This window comes from Schistocerca nitens, chromosome 11 (assembly GCF_023898315.1).
Source record: "Schistocerca nitens isolate TAMUIC-IGC-003100 chromosome 11, iqSchNite1.1, whole genome shotgun sequence".
NCBI classification, from domain to species: domain Eukaryota; kingdom Metazoa; phylum Arthropoda; class Insecta; order Orthoptera; family Acrididae; genus Schistocerca; species Schistocerca nitens.
The window spans coordinates 68328181-68336347 of NC_064624.1; positions in this window are offsets into that span (position 1 = coordinate 68328181).

Genomic DNA, 8167 nt, shown 5'->3' on the forward strand with positions numbered 1-8167 from the left:
ACTTCGAACACAGGTTAAGAATAATTTCAAAGCGTTCCTAAACTTTTTCTCGCTTACATGCTTAACGTCAGATAATACGGACGTTAACTCGTCTGCCAAGTAATCAGACGTCCGAAGTTGTTTAGTGCATAGGCATTCCGAATCCTGTACTTCACTCGCGAATCTCAACTCGTGGCGTCATGCCGACATGTTTCTGACGATGAAATGCAGCACTTGTGTTTATATCAGTATTTTTACAGTTTTCTGGAATTTAGGTTGTGATGCACGAGCGATCTGTTGCTTTCCCCAACCTACGTTAGACCGAGGCGAAGATTTGGTTGCTTGTTGGCGAATTCTTGAAAATTTATCGTAATGTTTGCGTTTCATGAAATAAAACTTCCTTATTCTTTTTTATCGTTCTGTGACGTCACGTTTCGTTTGTGATTTGCTGATCAAAGAGAAGCGATCACACACCACAATTTTTTTGCTCTATACAAGTCTGCGGCGCCGGCCGGAGTGGCCGAGCGGTTCTAGGCGCTACAGTCTGGAAACGCGCGACCGCTGCGGTCGCAGGTTCGAATCCTCCCTCGGGCATGGATGTGTGTGATGTCCTTAGGTTAGCTAAGTTTAAGTAGTTCTAAGTTCTAGGGGACTGATGACCACAGGAGTTAAATCCCATAGTGCTCAGAGCCATTTGAACCCGACTCTGCAGTGCTTTGTCTGGCTGTCACATGTTATTATTTGCCCGATAAGAGACAAAGCAACGCATGAGAGGTCTTTGAGACGCGTCGTGATCTCTGTGGCTTGTTGTGCAGAAAAGATGTCGCAATCGTGCTTGCGCATTAGTCGTATCTTACGTGACCAAAGAATGAATTATGGTGATTGACTGTCACTTGCCAACTTCTTTATCTGACGTTCAAATGACACAATTAAAGTGCAGTGTAAATTTTTATATACGGCCTACAACGACGACAGAATCTAGATTTAATTTAAGGCATTTCCAGTGGAATATTTCCGAGAATCGAGGTAGATTTGTTATTAGTTTCCGTCAGAGCACTGAATCACGTCGGAATTACATTTGTGGCGGCATTTGCTAATTATATTTGACTGAAACCTATAGCAAATATTATTTCGTTTAGGCAGATACTGCTACAGAAGCCTTACCCTTCACTGATGGTAAGTCACTGTTTGTGAATTATCGGTAGCCACTGACGTCAGATTTACCGACATTTTAGCATGATGAAGTACTGAAAATCTTGAAGACTTCTGAAATGTCATGTATCATTTAGACTACATATCGTCATAAAACGCAAATTTGAGTACCAAAACTATGAAATTGCCAACTTTAACTTCGCAAACACGTAGATCAGCACAGCAACTGTCCAGTTTGCTCGCCGCATCCAATCGCAGCACAGGACGCGTGATGTCACATAAAAGGGACTGTCTTCACACGTGAGGGACAGGATGATTAAACAAAAGTTCCACGAATTTTATGAATAATGCGTAACCCGAAATCTGAGCTCCAAATGGTTCTCACTTTCGTGACACTAAAGTGTGTGTGTGTGTGGTGGTTACCGTTTTTATACTCGTCTATCACAAAATATGCAACGCAATTGAAGCACCGTATTGAAGACCTGTCCAAAACGTCTCGTGAGTAGCGAGATCAGTTGGCTGAATTGTCGGGAAATGTGACGTTGACGGATGAAGAGTGGCCGCAGCCAAAACAGTTTCAGAAAAAGGCCGCCATTTAATCTAGAGTGTGCGGAATTCGCTCTCTGAGGCACACATCGATTGCCCATAATAACGGATTAAGATCGCTGGTGACTTACGAATGTGTACAATGTTTCTGGGTGCTTTTAATTCTTCGTGTGTTCTGTCCACCAGCAGAATATTTGAGCGTGGTGTCTCACACGGTACTTGGGCTAGCAGTAACGCTACTGTACCACTGGGTGCTCATAATCTTAAGTTGAGCCACTCACAGGGGTCCAGTGTGGACTGTAACTATTGTATGGTAGCGAAACTTGGTATACTAAAGCCCCCTTGCGGAACCGATTTACACTGGAAAGGAATTATTTTCGATTTTGGCCACCAAATGGCTCTATCAACGGAAGAAAGACGTATAGAAATGTTTCCATATGTAATGGATTGGCAACGGAACGTGGGCAGGAAGGGTCAAACAAGTGAGAAATGCAGAATGTAGATCTTGTTATTAACCGCCAGCTGCACAATTTGTTCAGTATGAGCACCGAAGACTTCGGCGAGACGTTGCACAACGACAGATTCTCACCTGGTAACTAAAATCGGACTGATTTCCTCCGGCACAAACTGGTTTCGCATTAACGCCTTAACATACCTGCCAAATTTCGTTGCCATACGGTAATTACAGACCACAATGTACCTCGGTGAGTGGATACATTTTACTTACAAGCACCCGGTACTTCTGTGGCTCTCCTGAAGAAAAAAGCGATTCGCGAAAATTTCGCCGTCGCATTTGTGGCCCATTTGGTCATAAACCATTTAGTAGTTAGCCAGTTAAAAATAGTTTGCAGTTGTCTGACTTCCGTCTTGTTTCACCTTTTTGAAGCATCAACACTCCTTAGGTTCTGCAAATACCCGTCTTCCCAGTACAGGCGACTGTCTAAACTGGAGCAGGTCTCAGCTACCGATAGGGGGCGTCGACATTGCCCCGTGGCGTAATGATGTACTCTGTGACGTCATATATACTTACGGATACAACAGAACGCGGTGATGTTTACATGGCTGCTATATTACGTATTTTTTCTAATATAGGTTGTGGTGGAAAAGTGATGTGTTGCATAGCCCGAGGTCTAGCCTGGGTTGACAGGTTACAGTACGGTTGTCAGTTAGCGGAGCCAAAGAAATGGAGTGTTACCGTAACGATAATTCTTGCTGTGTCAGATATTTTATGCACGTTAGATTTCGACGAGTGTTTTATGTCCGTTTTGATGTCGTCATGGATCGAAACACAGTTGGAATGGCAGGTTCAGTATTTTTAGCATTGGGCACAGTTCGTAGCTAGCGTAAACGTACGTTTACACCTCTGTAAATTTGCGTGTGCACAAGACGGACGCAGCCTCTGCACAAAGAGGCATCGGTGCAGCCAGCCTCGTACGCCTGTTGACACGTGGGCGCGGGCAATCAACACGTCCCAGGCGAATACAGACCGTGCTTTCCCGTCCACGGTTTTGTTTCGTTTGCTCCGTTTTGCTGCGTCGCACTATTAAGTTCTAGTCTTTCGTGCGCTTTCAAATTTTTGTTAACCCATTGGCCGAGTGGCCTAATAAGGAACAAATGGATCAAGAGAATATTATCGTGCATACTTATGACGCGGGTTATCGATATCATCTAGTGTGTCTTCTGAATGATATAATGGATAATCGCGTTGAACTTTTTACTGCTAATGTTATGAGGAAACGTGCTTTCCAATGCAGTGGTAACGCGTATCAATTACTAATGGTCTTTTGAATAGTATTCATGTTGATTTGAGACACACTATATAGTGCCTGCTATCTATCGCTGCATTCTCGAAAACAAACAGCATGAGAAACTAGGCTGTAGTAAAATTATAAAGATTATAACATAATTAGAGGAGTCAACCACGAATATGATATGCAAAGTTTATTTACACAAAACCGTAACCGGTTTCCGATTTTCAAAAAAACTGTTGTTAGGTGGCTTTCAAAAGCTGATCAGTACTTGCGTTAACCGTCATTTAAAAGAATATTCGTTTCTGTGCAAAATATCAAAACCTTCACGATCGGTTTTTCTCTGGAAATGTGAAATTATCGACTAAATTTTCCCATGCAGATGACGTCGGAGCTTTGTGTTCGGGCACTACATTACTAGATGGAACGCAACAGTGAACCCAGCTACAGATTCAGTATGCCTTAAATGAAAAATAAACAGGAAGCAGGATCATTCGTGAGTGCTAACGAAAATGATGTACGTTGTCTGTACATGTCATCGATATAGTACGAGTCCATCTGCCCTTTAAAGAACGTTAGGTCAGTTACTCTGGCACTTCGTATCTTGTAATCGGTATTTCAGGTAAGGAAAGGAGCCACTCGATTCTATAAGTAAATTGTCAGTAAGACGTGAATTACAAGTTAATGAATAGCAGCACTGATAGCTCACCATACCTGTTAGAAAACACTATGTTATATAAATATCTCATCATTGTTTTGCAGGAAGAATAAAGCCATTGGCGTATTAATTTTTCATTATTGAGGCTGCACAGAAAGAAGTTCTAGATTTAATTACGGAATTCAAACACACACTTCCTATTAACGATACCTGTGTCTTGGTCTATGAGTTCGTCAGTCAGGTGCGAAATTGCGTTGGGTTGCATGTTCGTACTTACTGAATAGTGTACTGGAAAGGAGTTATAAAAGTCGGATACAAGCAGGCATATACTCACCATTTACGTACGTCATCATTGATTGCTTACGGCAAGATGGCAGATGGTAATGTACGCAGTATAGGTAGTAGCATTGAAGTCACTACATAGTTTTGGCACTGTGTGATTAGTTAGTACAGAAGTGCTAGTACATTTTGTGATTGAAGTATTAGGCGCTGCGGTGATTAATTGGAGATGCACAGAAGTACTTTTATTCCTAACATTATCAGGAGAATCCTTGGAGGCAGGTTTTGTGTGCAAATATTATCTATATTATTAAAAGAATTTGTAAATACAACATTGTCAGCCTTTACGACTAATAATTAAGAGAACTTTTGGCCTCACATGAAAATAACAACGGGATCGAAATCATGAGTTGAGTCGCTCAGTGACAATACCGTCACAGCAACGCAAGACGACACAGGAGGCGAAATACAGGGCTACCAATAAATCATTCACTGGTTTCCAGAATTCTACATTTTCCGAAATATTATCCACCTCAGCGAGTTTAGACTGTGCCGAACAGCTGATCTTACGAATGCAGCGCCTTGTGAAAATGCCGAAAAGGCGAGAGAAGAGTTTTCGTATGCTGGAATGTGCGGGATATTTGACCAAATGTGGCAGCTTCGGCCGTGGAGGAGGGTGAGCGAGATTTTTGTACAAAGAAGTCAACAGCAGCGACAAGCCGCGAACTCTGAATACCGCAGCAAAGTGTGTGGAAGACCGTGCGTCGGCTGTTACACTTCGAACCGTACCGTCTGCAGCCCGGAAGGTTGCGGCCGGCGCCTTCAAATTCGCGCCACAACGGAGGGAGCACTGGAGGATGAACCTCCATGCTGAACCTCCATGCTGATCTTCCGCGACTAAGCAACCTAGAATTTATCTGAAAAACTTAATCTCCGCAATATGAGTGTGGGCTACTGAAAATCCTCATGAAATTGCGGCGCATGAACCAGATTCGCCGATGGTTAATGTTTTCTGCACAGTGTCACAGACAAAGCTTGAATGGGCCGTTTTTATTGTGTTCGCCACACTCTCACATGGCGGAGATAAACATTTTCAGATAAATGCGAGGTTGCTTCGTTGCTGAATATGAGCATGGGGACGAAATGTCCATCCTCAACCGGTCCGTGCGTTGTGGCGCAAATCTGAAGGCGCCGGCTGCAGCCTTCTGCTTTTAATAGTTGTGAGAAATGCAGACGGCGTGGTTCGATGTGTGACCGCCGACGCACGGTGCTCCACACACTTTGCTGCGGTATTTATAGAGTTCGCGGCTTGCGCCTGCTGTTGACTTCTTTGGACCGCGTACAGAAATCTCGTTCACCCCCCTACACGGTTGCAGCTGCCACATTTGGTCAAATATCCCGCACATTACCACACGAGAAAAGTCTTATCTCGCTTTGTCGGCATTTTGGCATTGCGCTGCGTTGTTAATGTGAGGTGGTCAACACAGTTTAAACTCGCTGAATTTGCTGTTATATTCATGCTCCAATCATATTTCTACAAGCAATATTTCCGAAAATTTAGAATTCTGGAAACGAGTGAATGATTCATGGCAGCTCTGTTTTTCGCCTTCCGTCGGTCATCTTCCGCTTCTGTGGTAGTATGGCCACTGAGCGACTCAACTCATGGTTTCGATCCGCATGCTGGTTTTATGTAATGCCAAAAATTAGTTCAATTTTTAGTCAGATCGGTTGACAATATTGTATTTACGAATTCTTTGAATAACGTAGGAAATATTTTTACAGATAATCTGCCTCCAAGAACACCCCCGACAATGTTTACAAACAAAATACTTCTGTGCCCTTACTATTAGTCACAGCAGCGCCTAATATTTCTTTCACAGAACGTGCTTGCACTTTGCCCCTTCCTGACCACACAGCGCCGACACTGAAGGTACCGCCTCTGATGTGTACTGTGTACGTTATTGTCCGGAATGTTTCCGTAAGCAATGAACGATTACGTACGTAAATGGTGAGAATATGCCTACTTGTATCGGACCCATAATACTCCTTTCTGGTACACAACTTATGTACGTACAGTCATGCTCAAAAGTATCCGAACGAACTGAATTGCATTTCGCCTGAATTGCATGCAACCCGCATAACGCAGCTGTTTAGCAGGTCCTCTAATAGCCTCGCAGTACAGTCGTTTGACCGTTGAAAATGGTTCCAACAAGTCACCACATGGAAACACTGCTCTGTATCGCAGTAACTCAAGATGTAAAGTAATACCACGACACTACAAATATTAGGCAACCCCTTGTCACATATAAACTGTCGTTAACGCTTGTAAGCTCACATTTATTACAAAAAATGACATACCTCAAATGTTACCACTCTCATTGTTACGTCGGATAGGTAATGCACGCAGTAAGTTCGTCATATTCATGATTTTTTCTTCACAGTAACATACCGTACTTACTATTTAACGCAAAATGACATTAAAAATTTAAGTTATTCACGAGCAGCTAGTTGAGAATATCTATGAACTTCAAATGACACGACGAACCGTCTCGTTCTGCATATGGGTTCAAACCCAGGTCATGTAGACTAAGCAAAGATTTCGTGACTGACGTAAACTAACAGTCATTACTGACTAGGCGTACAGAGAGTGATATACCTCGATTTTAGACAGTATCAGTTAGCAAATATCAACTATAAATTACATAACGTAAACATTTTTAACGGACACGGATTCCTACCCAGCATCTATTGTCCTTGTTAACGAACTACGAGAGATGTTAAATATTGCTTCTTCACATGTAACTTATTTGAAATGCCGTGTCGTGAAGCTTTGTGTTGGACTGGAGTTCGAACCCAGAACCTATTCTCAACAACATTTGTCACTGTCACCCGCCTACTCCTGTTCCGCTCGCGAATGTCGTGTGGTTGGGGCGATCGTCGGCAAGGCCTCTTATATTGGCTGCAATTCCTCAACTTTTCTCGTCGTGGTCATTTCGCTGCAACCCTGAAAGCCTCGAGGAGACGCGTTGGCACCCCACTTTTTCAATTACATGTCACACGTCCTGTGGATACATTCAGTCGAGACCGTTCATAGCGACATCACTTTTAACGACTTATTGGCTATAACATCGAAATCTAATGGTTCTATCTAACCGTACATGAATGCTGTATTTAGGCTATAATACAGGAATCGAATGGTCCTATCTAAACCCTATATGAACGCTGTATTTATAAAGTCCCTTAGGACGTCTCTTTTTGCGACTTACCGAATAAATCTACGTATTTTTGTTCCATTTTCGGACAGAAGTATCGGCTGTAAGACCCAATGTTAGTTTTTTTTTCTGTTGCTTATTTGGGGAGGTAACTCTTATTTTCAAACATTCGATTTCTGCAGATTTTTGGTTTCAAATGAGGCGTCACAACGAAAACATCGTCAAATGCAAAGTGAGTACGTACATCTTAGATGCTAAAAGCAAACTATTGTAACAGATTACGTTAAGTAGGGCAGTATCTTGTAGTATGTGTTACTGTACAGCATGTAGTTCAGGATCGCTGACAAGAGATCAATTTTTTGCATTCACATGATACAATTGTATCGTCAGTTGTTTTTCTAATCAATTGAGGAGTGAAAATTTTTTTGATTGATTCAGATACTTCTTTCCCAAGTGTACTTCTTCGCTGAGGTTTATGGGCCAAGTTCGCAGAACCACTTTTACATATTCTTGGAGCTGCTTCTGGATGCACTCTACCAGAACTTGTAGCATATTGGGAGTGTTGTCGTGTGCATTGCTTCTTCATTGCCCCC